At 38.0% G+C, this 16527-nt stretch overlaps 1 protein-coding gene across 1 annotated transcript in view; it reads right to left on the bottom strand.

The window, feature by feature from the left end:
- The window catches only part of TMC1 (transmembrane channel like 1), a 226033-nt gene that overhangs the window by 207628 nt on the left and 1878 nt on the right, over window positions 1-16527 (bottom strand). The gene's annotated exons all lie outside the window — the stretch shown is intronic.

Raw genomic sequence — 16527 nt, 5'->3', positions numbered from 1 at the left:
TTAGTGTACTTGTCTTTCTACAACCTCTTCAACATTGACAATTCCTATCTTTCATCATCACTACCACTTTGCTGAGTGCAAGGTGAAACAGAGTTCTTTGAATTTGCATTTTTCTTATTAGTAGTAATTTGGAACAATCTTTCATATAGTTAAAATTTGAAATCCTTCTTTTAAAAACTCTTTGTTCCTATCCTTTGATCTTTAAAGAACTGTTTGTCCATATCTTGAATAGCAAACTTTTATCAGAGATTTAATGCAAAGGTTTTTTTTTCCTTTCAACTATTTTCTCTTATCTTATTTGCAATAGTTTTGTTAATGCAAATACTATTTTGAAATTTCATATAATCAAAATTACATCCCAGAATTTTCACCCTACTAATATCTATGAAAAATATCTCATTCTCTGGTTCCTCTCCAATTTTTTTTCTGACATAATTTTTAATATTTGGGTCACACATCCATTTTGAGCTTATTATGGCATATGGTGTAAGATGTTGGTCTAAATTGTCTTTCAGTTTTCCCAGAAGTTCCTGTCAAATAGTTCTTTCCCAAGTAATTTATGCTCTTAGTTTTCTCAAACAAAGGCTTGTTAAATTCAACTGTTTTGATTCTTCTTTGTCTAGTTTAACCCATTGACATATTTTCCAATTTACCCAGTACCAAATAAATTTGATGATTACTAGTTTATGATAGAATTTTAGGTCTAGAAGTGTTTCCCCATTATTTTCCTTTACACTCTAAAACTTTAGTTCCTACAAATAAATTTCATCAACACTATTTTGATAAGGAATCACAGAACCTCAGAATTAAAAAGGACCACTGGGGTACTTAGTACCACCCATTGTTGTTGCTGCTCAGTTGTGTCCAATTCTTGATGACCCCATTTGGGGTTTTCTTGGCAAAGGCACTAGAATAGTTTGCCATTTCCTTTGCCACCCACATGTGAACAGGAATCTCCTCGACAACATCCATGATAAATCGTAATACATCAGACAACTTACAATGATAGGGAACACTATACTTTCCCATTCATTGTTAGCATGTTTTTCTTACGTAAAGCTAAAACCTGCCTCTAGGAAATTACCATCTATTCCTCCTACTTCTGTCCTGTGGGACAAAACAGAACAAGTATAATATCTGTTCTGACCCTTCATAGACTTAAAAATAGCTTTTATGTCACTTTTCTGCAACTTCTTCATTTGGTACTCATGAAGTTGAAAATGTTAACCTAGGTTGACCTTTAAATTTATCCCTATGAAATTTGATTTTATTAGATAGAAGCCATCATTCTAATCCATCAAGATAATTTTTTAAATCTTGACTCTGATGTCCAATGTATTTGCTATGATTCCCAGGGGTGTGTCTTCAGCAAATTAAATAAATGTACCATCTATTCTTTTATCCAAGTTATTGATAAAAGTGACAAATAACACAGAGTCAAGAACAAATTCCTGAGGCACTCACTAGTGACCTCCTTCCATCTTGATATTTATCCTTTAGGTACAACCAATAAATGTTAATAAATGCAGGTGGATTCAGAAATAGTGATGGATATATTTCCATTTAAGATGTGAATGCAAATATTCTAGAGAAACCCAACACTCTCTCTCTCTCTCTCTCTCTCTCTCTCTCTCTCTCTCTCTCTCTCTCTCTCTCTCTCTCTCCTCTTTCTCACACACACACACACACACACACACACACACACAGCTACTAACATCTCAGTAAAGATTTAAAAGGGCATCAGAACAATGATCAAGAAGACTAAAGAAAAGTAGGTTATAACCTCCTCCACACACTCAAAGACTAAACAAGAAGACAACCATCAACTTGTAGATGTTCAGAGCAGTCACACTTTGAAAGGTAGAAACATGACTGATCTTGAGTAAACAGAGCCTAAAGTGTATAGGAAGTGTATATGAGCTCTTTGAATGGTATATAAAGGAGGACCTGAAGCTTAGGTTGGGGGGAGGGGTCTGAGGAGAGATATTCCAGGAGTGTGAATCCAGCATGAGCTCCCATAAATGAGACCTGAAGCAACCTGGATCTTGCCCTGTTCTGTAAGAATGACATCAGGGAATAGAGTTATATTTTTATAGTTCATTACATAAGGAGAAAGGGCTAGGCACTGACAGCTCAGAGTATTTAGAACCATGGGAGAATACAGGGCTAGCTTTCTAGGATGCGGATTATAGGCCCAGGAATTTTGCAGGAGACTAGCAGGATTATCTACATCCCACTAAGGCCCATCAGGACCAAAGTAGGGGGTAGTACCAATTCTGTTACTGAGGATGGATGAATGAATGAATGAATGAATGAATGAATGAATGAATGGATGGATGGAAAAACATGTATTAAGCGATTTCTATGTGTCAAGCAGTGTGCTAAGCACTGGGCATAAAAATATAAGCAAGCAAGAAAATCTTTGCCTTCAATGGGCTTATATTCTAATAGGAGAAATAACACATAGAGAGTTGGAAAACAAGAGAAGGGGATGGGGATGGGAATGACTGGGAGGTGTATGGTGGCCTGAATTCCTAGGAAGATATGTCAAAAGCTCACCTAATAGAGTCCAGGGTCCAAGATCCAGTGGGAGAGCAACAAGAAGAATGAATGGAGTACAAGCAGCATGGTTTAGAATTGGCTGTAAATGCTGAAAGAAGACAGAGGTTGAACCAAGGCCAATAGCTATATTGGGTAACCTGCAGAGCAAGGCAGGAGCCAGAGATTGTGTCAGGAGGCAAAGCCTAGTAGCACTCAATTCCACCCACAATTTTAGTACCTGCCTCCTCCCAAGAAAGACTAAAAAAGAGAGTGGAGCCTACTTATGGCACAAAGTCCCAAATCAGGAATTGAGACCTGGAGATATTAACAAAGAGAAGAAAATTGAACACAACAAAGAGATATTATTGGTTAAGGAAGCCCATGGGGTAAAGCTAAAGGAAGAGAGTAACTTCACAAAAAATACATGTCAGGGCAACCAGGTAGCTCAGTGGATGGAGCTCTGGCCTTGGAGTCAGGAGGACCTGAGTTGAAATCCGGCCTCAGATACATAACACTCACTAGTTGTGTGACTCTGGGCAAGTCACTTAACCCCAAGTGCCTCACCAAAAAAAAAAAGAAAAGTACATATTGATGCTCAAAGAAAAGAATGGCTTGATCACAAAGTCTACAAGAGCACCTGGGAGGAATTAGCTGAGAGATTAACAATGAAATCAAAGCTCTTAAGGAAAAAATAGCTTAAAGTAGAAGGTGGGAAATCTTACTCAAAAAGCAGACTCTGAAAAATAGAATGAAGCAAACAATTCAGGGATTCAATCAAATAATAATAGTTACAAGAACAGTAAAAAACTGAAAAATATCGAAAGGCATGTAAGACATCTGCTACTATAAAACAACTAACCTGGAAAAGAGGTTAAGGTGAGGCAAATAAATTAATTAATTTATATTTTAATATAATTTGGGCAGCTAGATTTGGTACAGTGGGATAGAATGCTAGGCTTGGAGTCAGACAGAGCTGAGTTCAAATCCAGACTCAGAAAGTTCCTAACTGTGTGACCTTGGGAAAGTCACTTAACTTACATTTGCCACTGAAGAAGGAAATGGCAAACCACCCCAATATCTTTGCCAAGAAAATCCCAAGGACAGTGGTCCACAGGGTCATGTAAAGTTAGACATGACTGAAATGACTGAACAAGCAATCAAAATATAATTTATATTACATTGAATCCCTGAAAACTTCGACCAAACTAAAAACCTAGATACCACATTTTAGGAAATAACAAAATAAAACCATCCTACTCTATTTAGAATTAAAAATGAAAATGAACAATAGAAAAAATCCACCAGACTATAAATTACAGAAGAAGTACTACACTACCAGGATAAGAAATCACCAGGGAATCAATTAAGTTACATAAAATTCAAAGATGAAATGAAATAAAGGTGTAATTTTTTTTGTTAATCATCTTTTAGCCACAGGTCTGGGTTTCGAGAAACATGGGCAAGGTTCTGAGATGTCCAGGAAAAACTGCAAAACAAGACAGATATTGCTATAAAGGGCAAAGTCCTTAAAACTGAACCCAGTCAATATCAAGGGGTCAGTATCCGACACTTGGGTAACATAATCAATTTCATTTTTAATGAAGTTGTTCTTTCCACTTCTCTCCTTTAAAAAAAAATTTTAAGATACATAGTTGTGAATCTTTTGAATAAACTACAAACATTTTGCCTTTTTAATTTATTTATCTCAAACTATATTTTATAGCATACCTTTAGGGCTAGAAAAGAATGTGGGAGGCCATCATATTTAGTCCATTTATTTTATAGATGAAGAAACTAAGGTTAAATGACTTACACAATGTCATAAGGCTAATAAGTATTTGAGTAAAGATTTGAACCCAGCTCTTCCTGGGTTTTCCCTACTTGAATGCCCTATGCACTATACCACTTTACCTCTTTAGTTACTGGCTATGCCAACCTTTACACTGAAATGATAGAGTACCAGTTTAATACTGACTTAAAAAGATTATATTAAGTTCTTCATATAATTTCTCTATCTTTTCATCCTCTGCAATAAATACTGTAATAAAAGTAAAAGTTATATTCATGGTGATCTGTTTGCTTATGTTCACTGCAAGCACAGCAACATGCAATGACCAAGTATCCCACACAATGTTGTTTCTTAATGCCTTTGGATACATAATGAAACCTATGCCTCTAATTCATTATTTACTTCTTGGGAAGAGAAGCTGCAGTCTCTCCTTCCATTTAGCAACAATTTCTCAGTATTTTTTATTTACTTTATAGGAGAATTTTCATTTCTATAAAAAAATTGTCATTGGAATTCAATTCCTCCAATAACATATCTAATTTGTGGCATTGAAGAAAGATCACACATTAAGTTAATGGAAGCTAGGTGCACAGTAGATAAAGTACTGAACCTAGAATGAACTGAAATCCAGCCTCAGATAATTACTAGCTGTTGGCCCTAAACAAATCACTTAATCTTTGTTTCACTTGACTCATCTGTAAAATGGGGGTAATAAGAACACCTACCTCTCAGGCAGGTGTGGTGAAGATCAAATGAAATAATACTTATAAAGCATTTTACAGACTTTAAAGCACTATATTATGTTGTTTAGGGTTTTGGTTTGTTTGGGGTTTTTTTGGTCATATCTGACTCTTTGGGGTTTTCTTCGCAAAGATACTGCAGTGGTTTCACATTTCCTTCTCTAGATCATTTTGCAGATGAGGAAACTGAGGCCAATAGGGTTAAGTGATTTGTCCAGGGTCACACAGCTAGTAAGTGTTTGAGACCAGATTTGAACTCAGGAAGGTGAGTCTTCCTAATTCCAAATTCAGTGCTGTATAAACTGTACCACCTAGCCGCCAAAGATAATAAGTCTAATCTCACCTTATGACAGACCTTCAAATAATTTAAAGACAAGCTATCATATTCCCCAGAGTCATGTTTTCCCCAAGCTAAATATGCCCAGTTCCTTCAACTAGCCCTCATGGATTTAAGGCCCTTCATCATACTGACTGCCCTCCTTGGAATACTCTCCAACTTATCAATGATCTTCTTCTCCAATTCCACAATTCTCAAAATTCATGTTTCTGGAATTTACTCCCACCTCCAATTTGCTAAGACCGAAAGAAATTAACAATTGTTGGAGTGTAATCTGAAGGAAGACATGGAAACAGAGACAAGAATATGGGAAAATGTCACCCTCTGGCCCCCCAATGTGTATTAAATGGTTGAGGGAAGCTGAGGAAAGAATCTTGTGGCCTATTTGGCATCTTCTTTTCTCTCTCCAGGCTGCCTTTTGGTAACATGCCAGCTCATTCCTCTCCAGAGTACAACCCATATTGGAGCAAAACATGTGTCGTATTACCCTCCCTCTCATCAGAGTTGTCATTTATCTTTATTTTGCTGCTTTTTTCTCTTCATTTTTTCCAGACCCATTGTATTCTAAATAACATTATTTGTTCAATAAATTTCATTCTAAGATCAGATACGATGAGATCATTTTCTATACCCTTTTTGAGGAGGTTAAGAATAATGATTCTCCATTGTTTGTAACCCTCCTTTTTAGTATAAAAGCATTATATTTGTATTCACTAGTGATTATTTTCTTTTGCCTCAGTATGCACTTTTTGCTTGTGTTTTGAATAAGCTGAAAATTGGTTTAATATGCCTATTCTACCAATTCATACATATGGGGTTGTGACAAAACTACACTCTCAGCATTGACTAATTGCTGGTCATGATCAGGAACAGTATGGGATACATTTGGCAAGGTAATCCTTCTACTGTCTTTAATTATACCATTTACATGGGAAAGTATGATTAGCCTGTACTCATGAAGTAGTTTCAAAGCTAGTTACCCCATTTACACACACAAAAAAATTGCCTCTTTGGAACTAAAGCAATGACAGTAAATCTATGTTGGCAAAATTTTGAGATTCATAAAGGAAGTTAATTAGAATCTCATGCATTCACCTGGTCTGTATTTGGATATTGCTATCAGTAATAGTAAGGGACATGGTCAGCCTGAGACATAAAAAGACTCTTCAAAATCATGAGTCACTTTAAAAAAAAATGATGATAGATTTACAGCTGGAAGAGAATCTTTAAGGATTCTTAATCTTGACTGTGTGTCATGAACTCCTTTGCCACTCTGATGAAACCTATAGGATTCTTCTCAGAATGTTTTAAAATGAATAAAATAAAATACCCAATAGTTATCAAAATGTAAAAAAAAAAAGCAGACCCCCAGGTTAAGAACCTCTGCTTAGGGATCATCTTATCTAACACCTTCATTCAACAGATAAAGAAACTGAGGTAAAAGAGAGGAAGTGCTTTGCCCAAGGTCACACAATTAGTAAGTACTAGGACCTAGGTGTCTTGCCTCCAAAGCCACCTCACTACCCACCTCATCAGGTGGCCTCTTTCACAATATGGAAAACTTTTCTTGTTCCATTATATAACTTCTAAGTACAGCAAATATGAATATTAAAAATATGTTCACTGTTCTTTTTCATTGTTATATATTATAAAAAGTTACTCTGTAATTGAGTGTCACCCTGCCTTTCTCGCATCTTAAATTATCTTTCTTCAAGTACTAGAGGTAGTTGTATACGAAGGATGACCCCTTGAAAGAGGAATTAGACTTACTTTGCTTGGACCCTGAGAGAAGTTGCAAGGAAGAATATCTAGGCTTGATCTCAGGAAAAAGTTCCTCATAATTAAACCTACACAAAAGTGGAATGAATTGTCTTGAGATAGAGTGTCGGCATATTATAGTGGGTATTCTTGTACAGGTACAATTTGAACCAAATGTACTCTCGAGATTCTATGATTCTGAAAAGTAGTCTAAGCTCCAGCTGTTTCCACAAACACATCCCATACTTCTTCATGTGTTGAAGTCTTACCCATCCTTTAAAGCTTAGTTCAAATACAACTTCCTCTGGAAAGTCTTCCTTGATTTCTTCAAACAGTAATGACCTTTCTAACTCAATGTCAAAAGTATTTGACTTAACCTCTGTCTCTCTGTATCTCTCGTTCCCCACATATATAAAATAAACATAATATACAAATCTATTATTAATATATAATATATTTATATAAGGTATGGTTAATATATTATATAAATTATGACATACAAATATATTATGGGTATATATAAAATTTTGTATTATCAGTTAGGCTTTTTACCCCCCAGTATGAGTCATATTCTTGAATAAGACTGTATACTCCATATGGGTATGCTTTATTTACCCTCAGAATCTGCTTCCAGTTTTTAGTATAAGTTACTGCTTAATAAATGTGTTTTGAATTGAAAATTGGGACCTGGACCCAGTGCTCTCTACATACTGAATGATTGACAAATGTTAATTGAATTTAAATTTCATACAAGGGTACAGTAGGTTCTGTAACACCATATCTATTAATATATAACTATCACAAATGGTTGCTCTTCATAGTTATTTGTATCCCTGTTTTATTTTCCCTCTTAGATTGTAAGTTCTTTGACACAAGGGATGTGCCTTTTATTACCCATAGTACCTAGTGCTTTACACAAAGCAGCAGAGACATAAGCAATTTTTTCTCTAGAATCAAGAACCACACAAATGTCTGCCAGAGCAAGCATCAATTTGTTAAAACAAATCCAGTTGAATAGAGAGGATGAGGTCTTATTAAGAAAATTACAATTTCAGGACACAAGATGCGATTTGGGGAAAGATTCTGGGACACTGCCTCATTAAAAGGAGACTGAAACCCTTCAATACTGGGAAGCAAATGCTAGGGATACTGGAACTGGTGGAAGAATAGGGCAGGGCTCTTCTATGGAAGGGTTTATCTGGGGTGTGGCCACCTGGGGGGAGGAAGCAAGCCATCTGAGAGCTTCCTATCTTAACTAATTATTCTTCTTTGTTGGGTGTTAAACTCAGTTATTCCTACCTGCTACAGAAGCTTAGATATTGATAGTATCCCCTAGATTTTAATGCCTGCAGGAAAGCCTTAGTTGCCCCATCTGAGTCATACTTTTATAATGTAAGGGAATGAGGTAATTAGACAATATAGTAGACAGACTGGAGATGGAGTCAAAAGGGTCTCAATTCAAATCTTGCTTCAGATATTCACCAGCTGTGTGACTGAGCAAGCCACTTAATCTCTCTCAGCCTCAATTTCCTCATTCTTACATTGAGGGACTTTACTCAATGATCCTTCTAGATTTAAACTATGATTCCATGATTTATAATAAATTTTTGTTGAATGAAATGAAGAACAACCGGGTTTCTGCCATTTCTATGTAAGAAAAAAATTGATTTGATAATATTAATTTATGGGATTTTATAATTTAATTGTAAAACTGTGAAAGATTTCAAATCTCTAGGGAAGATTAATAGGGAATACAATGTTATTGAAAAATTATAACAGATTGAAAAAAACCTTACATTTCATATTTTGTCCAATTGGTAAAAATATTTCTACATTGATAAAAGGACAAAGTTTTTTCAAAGTGAAAAGCTTTTCTTTGTATTCACCTAATTGCTTTGATTCTTGGGGATGATGCCTCTTGATCAGCCTTTCAAAATTGGTGCTATAATTATGTGTCTTTGCTATTTGGCATAAATTACAGGGAGTCCTGTCATTTGCCAAATTGCATAGAAGCTACTTAAGTCACAAGATTTTTTGTTCTAACTCTATGCCTTACTTTAAAAGGGTGGTAGAAATTAGCATACTGGAAAACCTAAATTAATCTTTGTATCTTTTCAGAAATTTTTCAAAATGGCTCTTCAGAATTTGTGACCATGCTCTGAGTTAGTATGAAAAGCAATGTCTTTTCATTTGGGCTGTTCTGAACTAAGAAGCCTAAATAGCAAACCATTCTCCCGTGGTCAGAAATAGAATACATGCCCAGTGTCCTTTACAAGTCCTTTCTTAAGTCGGATGGTAAAAAAAGAACCAACAGTTTAAGAAAAGGCTTAGGGGCAGATGGCTAATGTTTCACTTCAGATGCCAGAACACCAAATAGCCTCTTTGCCCAGTACAGAGGCTAAACATTACCAAATAGTTCCATATATACCATGGCAAGCAACTTTCATGATGGTAAAAAAAAAAAAAACAAAAAAAAAAACAAAGAAGTCAACAAGAGGATTAAAATAAATGTATAAACTTAACTACAATGATGAAGATGGACAGAACCACAAAAAAGGAAGACAGGGGACAGGTCTTGGCAGGCCCCTTGTTTTTTGTTATCCTGGGCAAAGTGAACATTTATATCTTTAAGACATACTATTTTGGGCAAACCAACATATGGTACCCTGGGATGTTCAGTCATTTTTCACTCATATCTAACTCTTCATGAACCCATTTGAGTTTGCCTGGCAAAAATACTGGAGTAGTTTACCATTTCCTTCTCCAGCTCATTTTACAGATGAGGTAACTGAGGCAAACAGGGTTCAGTGACTTGCTCAGGGTCACATAGCTAGTAAGTGTCTAAGGCCAGATTTGAACTCAGAAAGATGACTCTTCCTGACTCCAGGCCTGGCACTCTATCCACTGTACCATCTAGCTGCCCATGGGTTACTCACGTATTCAGTTAGGCCTGGGAAAGGGGAAAGAAAAAAGGGAGGAAGAAAAGAAGAAAAAATACAGTTTTTGACAAAAATCTTCTATTGAAAAAATTGGCTTGATTCACAATTCAGTAATGTGTGTGAGTGAGTGAGTGTGTGTGTGTGTGTGTGTGTGTGTGTGTGTGTGTGTGTGTGTGTTTGGTTTATATTTGGTTCATTATTCAGCAGATTAGTGTGGTTTGTTCCAGTGTGTAGTTCCATTCATTTAAGATCAAGTGTCTGCTTAATAAGAGTTTGTCTCTTGAAAGGTTTTGTGTAACTATGAATAAAAACTTCAGTTGCACAAAACTAACAAAGAAATTAAAAAAAGAAAATACAATATTCCTGTGTGGGTGTGTGCTGCCCGGGTACCTGACCACACTCATCCTCATCGTTGAGAGCCAGGTACTGACAATCTCATGCTCCCTCTAACAGTTATATCCTACACTAAGCACCAAAAGGAGACCCGATAAAAGGCCAACCTCTCTATGGCTTTCAGAGAGCTGGCTGTATCTACTCCCTTGCTCTGCACCTTTTGTGGCTGTCGAGATTCATCTCATAAATTTATGATTGGGGGGGCTTGTGTATGCATTTATACAATTGGACTTTGTACTGGTTCTTGCACTCACCCATCAGTAGAAAACTCTATCATCTTGCCTTCTATGCTGTATTTCAACGGAATTTAATCAAACTTACACCTGGCAAAATGGAGTTGACCACAGAGACATGAGATAACAATGTATAATTACAGTCAATGCTTAACTTACGTGAAGGTAATATTTCTAGAAAACAGTACAAAAGTCAAAAATGCAAATGTTGATCCACTGAACCTACGGGAAATAGGGGTTAGGTTCTTTCAGCCACCAAAAACTGTAATCTTTCCCTAGAGATTGCTGAAAATGTACTTTCCTACAAACAATTTTTTATAGCAAAACATTACTTCTGATAATACTTTTCCTAACACAGTAACCATGAAATAACCCATAAAATGCAGTACACAAAATAAAATTGGTAACATGCAAAACGTTTTTCACTTGTAATTCCTTCCAGAGCCTGTGACCTTTTGTGTTAACATCTCAATAAAAAACAAACAAACAAAATTGATTACAGGCAATCCTATACTGCTGCTGTAAGCCTCTTCTATGTTGGCTGCCCTCTGAAAACCAAAAGTGAGATTGCTGAGATTTTAGTCACTGCTGTTGGAAAATGCTGAGACTTATGAGGTCTTGACATTACCTCTGACACTTTGAATTCACAGGGAGCTCTTTACAACGGTAGAGTGAACAAGACCAGTGAAGCACCAAGCAGGATACCAGCTGCTCCATAAGCTTGCATACATTGGACTTCTCATCATTTTTCTTTACTGCACATAATCAAGAATGTGCACAGTTGCCAACTCAAAAGTGAAAATGAGGTTACTAACAACATCACTTTAATTCTTGAAGTCACAAAAATTAAATGTGCAAGAATTGAGGACTATTTTACTCTTTAGTAAAGAAGTGAAAGAAAGAAAGAAAACCAACTGTATTAAAACAGTCACTATACAGGCTAGAGGCCTGACCTCCTAAACCCAGAAGCTGAGATCTTTTTTAGTGAACCAGCAAACCTAGAACTCAAAGAGACATAGTAAAGGTGTTTAAATTCAAACCTCCTACTGATCAACTCAGACTTCCTCTGATCTGAATCAGACCCTCATTCCTCAGTCCTAAGTGGTATTATCTCTACCACCCACAGGCTACTCCGTTCTGGAAGCATCTTCTTGCTGCCACAAATATTTATCCTTGAACTCTTAAGCTTGGTCCTATCTTTAGCATATAGACTCCTTATTATAGTCCTACCATAAGAAAGAGACTATTCCATGACCGTTTAATCTTCTTTTAAATCTCCTTAATCTTGATTACTCCATCCAGGTTCTTTGGCACTTTCAGTATCACAAACTTTACAGGCTCACCTTTTCCTTCCTTCCTTCCTTCCTTCCTTCCTTCCTTTCTTCCTTCCTTCCTTCCTTCCTTCCTTCCTTCCCTCCTCCTCCCTCCCTCCCTCCCTCCTTCCTTCCTTCCTTCCTTCCTTCCTTTTTCTTTCTTTCTTTTTCTTTCTTTCTTTCTTTCTTTCTTTCTTTCTTTCTTTCGGCAATTGGGGTTAAGTGACTTGCCCAGGGTCACCCAACTAGTAAGTGTCAAGTGTTTGGTCTGAGGCTGGATTTGAACTCAGGGCTGGTGCTCTATCCACTGCGCCACCTAGCTGCCTCCAGGCTCACCTTTCTTCAGAAACAGTGAGCATGGCTGACCTGAGCAGACATATTCGAATTACACTTGAACATCTGTAAACAAACATCATAGGCATCAAAACTTAGCAAAGAATGTGGTCACAGGTAATAATTTTAACCACGAAGTACAATGTCTATGTATGTAGCATTCATTCTAGAACTACATGAAGCTAGAATTAGTGTATGCAAGCCTAGCACGAAGTTCATGCTTATTAAAGGATAATTAATTGATGGATTGATACATAGAACATAATCAATGTTCAATACGGAACATACAATATCACATAAGAATGGCATAAAATGACTAAATATATAGATTACATAAAGGACATACTACATACATATATGACATATATGGAATATGGCATACTATAGTAGGGTATTGTTCACAGGAATAACCAACTTAGCTTGATAAAATTAGAGAGTAGTGAAACTTTGCTTAGGATTTTAATCATATCTTCCTATGGAAGATTTGCTATGTCCCCTGGTAAATGATTAGAGGATAGATTTCAATGATTCAGCATGAATTGGTTAGCTCAGATTCTTATTGGATGGACTTTTATAGAGGAATAGCCTACTTTGTGTTAGGTCTATTTTAAAAAAAAAGGTAGAGGCCCTTCTTCCCATTTTATCTTGTCCATGAGATTCTGAGAAAGTAAAAAAAAGTAATTAATCAGAGTAGACAAGAACTGGGTGGAGGTGAGGGTGGGGTCCCCTTCCAAGAAGCCTTGGGGAAAAGCACATGGGATATGCATGTGTTCTCTCATACTTAATATCCCAGAGGAGAGTCCTTAACTTTCTGGAACCAGCCCTAGAGTACACATACTCAACCACCTGGCAAATATGAAGAGGGGAAACCATGTAGTCTAAGCGGTGGAAGGTTTTTTGCTACTGCCCACAATTTATTATCTTTTCTTTTAAGCCTGCTCCAACTTTCACCTTCACTACAATGGAGTGATAGAGGCAATGGAGACATAACTATGACAGACCTTCCAGGGCACTTCACCAGGATGCTGATATCTGAGCGGGAAATATCTTTCAGTGAGGTAGGAGTGGGAGTGAGGAAAGGCAAAGCTCCCAGAGCAATATGAAGATTAAAGTCCCTTCATCTCAGGCTTCACAGTTCTCCATCTGCCATCATGCACAGAGAAACTTTGCTTCTTTTCTAAGAAGTTGCTCACGCTGAACTAGTATAAATATGTTTAGTCATTGTGACTAGGTCCACAGAATCTGGGACCTTGCATAGGATTTTTATGATATCTTTTACAGATACCTCTCATAAAATGCCTAGAATAGAATCCAGCTCCAAGGAACAGTTTAAACCTTCAGTGTAGAAAATCACTTCCGTACAAAATTCTATGTCCTCAGGCAGAAAGGTTCCAGGAACACTTAACAGTGAAGTCAGACTAAGAGTAATCAGGGTATGGTTTGACCTCTGTCCTCATTTCCTAAAGCCAACCCAGGCTCAGTGTAATTAGGACATGGGTGGCCATCTATTCCACATTTGTGACAGAAAAGAACTCTGTGCTCTGTTGATGGTGCTCTTGCATCAGGCAGCTGTGACCTCTAGTCCCACAATCCGCCTTTCCAGAGTAGTTCTATACTCTATTAGATTTCTCACTGGCTTTCTGTAAGATCCTGTTTTTGAATCTGGGCAACTAGGGGTGGCCTCTTTGCTTTGCTTCCATAGCACATACAGATGAAAATATTTTGAATCTTTTTTCTTTCTCAAAGCTATCTCTTTGAAGTTAGTTTTTTCTTCACTTAATTACACTGCATCCAGAAGCCCTTTGTATTCAATCTGATGTCTTGCCCTTTCAAATCTAATTATATATGTTTGTAGGTGCAACTTACCCACTTTTGCATGGCTTGCTTGGAACACCTTAACATTGTTCACTTCTTCAAGTTTCAATCATCCCTTGACTGCTGTCCACTACGGCCCCCAGAAAAGTTTTTTCTCCACATTCAGTGGAAGAGCAGAGTGATCCTTCTCTTTGTCTGAAGTTGAGGTTGGGCTTATGGGGAAGGGGCTGTGGTCTTAGCTCCAAAGGTGATACCCTCACACCTTATCCCTCAGCACTTATTAACTGTGCTCATTCCCTCTGCTATGCAATAATATACCTCCCAAGCTGGGAATGGATCCCTCAGAGAATTTATAGCACAACTTCTACAGAGACTTTATGGCAGTATACCCACCTCTTGCCTCTCATATCGCCTTGTGGCTGAGGCAGGGACCCCTTAGAGGTTTAGTTCTCCCATTAAGGGCAATGATCTGTGAATAAGAAGCATAGCACCCTCCTTTTTATTTTGGGTGAGATTGAGAGAAGCACACATTAGAAGTATGGATGAGTTGTAATTTGCATTGAAAACCTTTTTACATTATTTCCCCCTCAAACCCAACCCTATTTCTTACTTGTATATTATTGTGGAGGACACAATCATCCTTTTAGTCACCCAGGTTCATTGGTCTAGTGATAGGGGTGGGGAACCTGTGGCCTCAAGTGTGGCCCTTTGACTGAATACAAACTTCACAGAACAAATCTCCTTAATAAAAGGATTTGTTCTGTAAAACTTGAACTCAGTCAAAAGGATGCACCAAGGACCTAGAAGGCCACATGTGGCCTCGAGGCTGCAGGTTCCCCACCCCTGGTCTTGCCATTCTGCAAAGCAATTTGGAGCCATACCCTCAGAGTCACTAAACTGTACACACCCCCTGACCCGGTGATGGGTTTATATTGGGATTTTAATCATATCTTCCTATGGAAGGTTTTGATATGTCCCTTGGTGAATGATAGAGGATAGGTTTCAGTGATTCAGGATGAACTGGTTAGCTCAGACTCTTATTGGATGAACTTTTATAGGAGGAATAGCCTACTTTGTGATAGGTCTCTTAAAAGAAAAAACGTAGGGGCCCTTCCTCCTTTTTGTCCATTTTATCTTGTCCACGAGATTCTGAGAAAGCAACAAAAGCAATCCATCAATCAGAGAAGACAAAAACTGGATGGAGGTGAGGGTGGGGTCCCCTTCCAAGAGTCTATAATAGCTGCCTTGGGATAAAGCACATTTCTAGGTTTATATACCCAAAGAGCTCAAAAATAGAGGGAAAGGATTCATATAGACAAAAATATTTGTAACAGCACTTTTTGATAAATCAAAGAACTGGAAAAGAAGTGGGTTTTCATTAACTGGGGAACTGCCAAAGAAATTGTGATATAATGGAATATGATTGTTCCCATAAGAAATGACAAAAAGGACAGAGTCATAAATATCTGAGAAGATTTAAATGAACTGATGAAGAATGAAGCAAACAGAACCAGGAGAATGATTTACATGACTACCTCCATTGGAGACCATTACACAATTAAAATAGTCATTGATTCAGAGCACCCTCCTCCCCCACACACATATGTTCAAATGCAGACTTAACTTTATTTTTTCTGAATCAGAAACTGAGGCATCATTTATTGGAGGCAGTCACAAAAATGAGCAAGTTGAAACAAACTTTTCCCTACTGCTGCCCCTCCTTTCTCCATGCTTCTTACTTCTTTACTGGACTTTGGTCTACTCTGTGGGCTCAGGGCTCTAGCACATATCCAATGTGGTGGTGAAAACTTCTTGTGCCATCAGGGCCATTGGGTAGGCAACTCACACTGATCCTGGGCAAGGGCAGAACAGGGCTGGGGCCCCAGGTCCAGGAAGGTACCATAGTAGGTAAAGGGCCCTGCGGGTTAGGAGGTGAGAGACGGTTTGGGCCCCTCAGCCTCTGAGCTGGTGCAGGGGGCTACTAGAGTGGTACTGCCTTCCTCCACCCCAGTCCCATTTCTGCTGTGGCTTTTTTTTTGGCTAGCCTCCCCACATGGAAGTCCCTGGGGTCTTCCTGCAAGGTGCTAAAGGCCTGGCCCCCACACTGTCAAACTGGACCAGGGCACAGTGATAGTGGAGAAGCTCAGGATAACAGACTGTATAGGCCACCACATGTCAGGGGAGCTTCTTTCCTGGCCATGGGACATGAATAGAAGTGAGCACCCCAAAGGGGCCAAAGAGACTGCTAACAGCTGCCAGGAAGCCTGTGGGCTGAGCTGTTGCAAGGGAGGTTCCTGGTACATTAGACTCCTTGGGGAACCCAGGCTCTGGCTTCT

The sequence above is a fragment of the Phascolarctos cinereus genome, unplaced genomic scaffold (assembly GCF_003287225.1).
Source record: "Phascolarctos cinereus isolate Bilbo 61053 unplaced genomic scaffold, phaCin_HiC Scaffold_4;HRSCAF=312, whole genome shotgun sequence".
Lineage (NCBI taxonomy): Eukaryota > Metazoa > Chordata > Mammalia > Diprotodontia > Phascolarctidae > Phascolarctos > Phascolarctos cinereus.
This window is presented reverse-complemented; position numbering and strand designations above follow the sequence as displayed.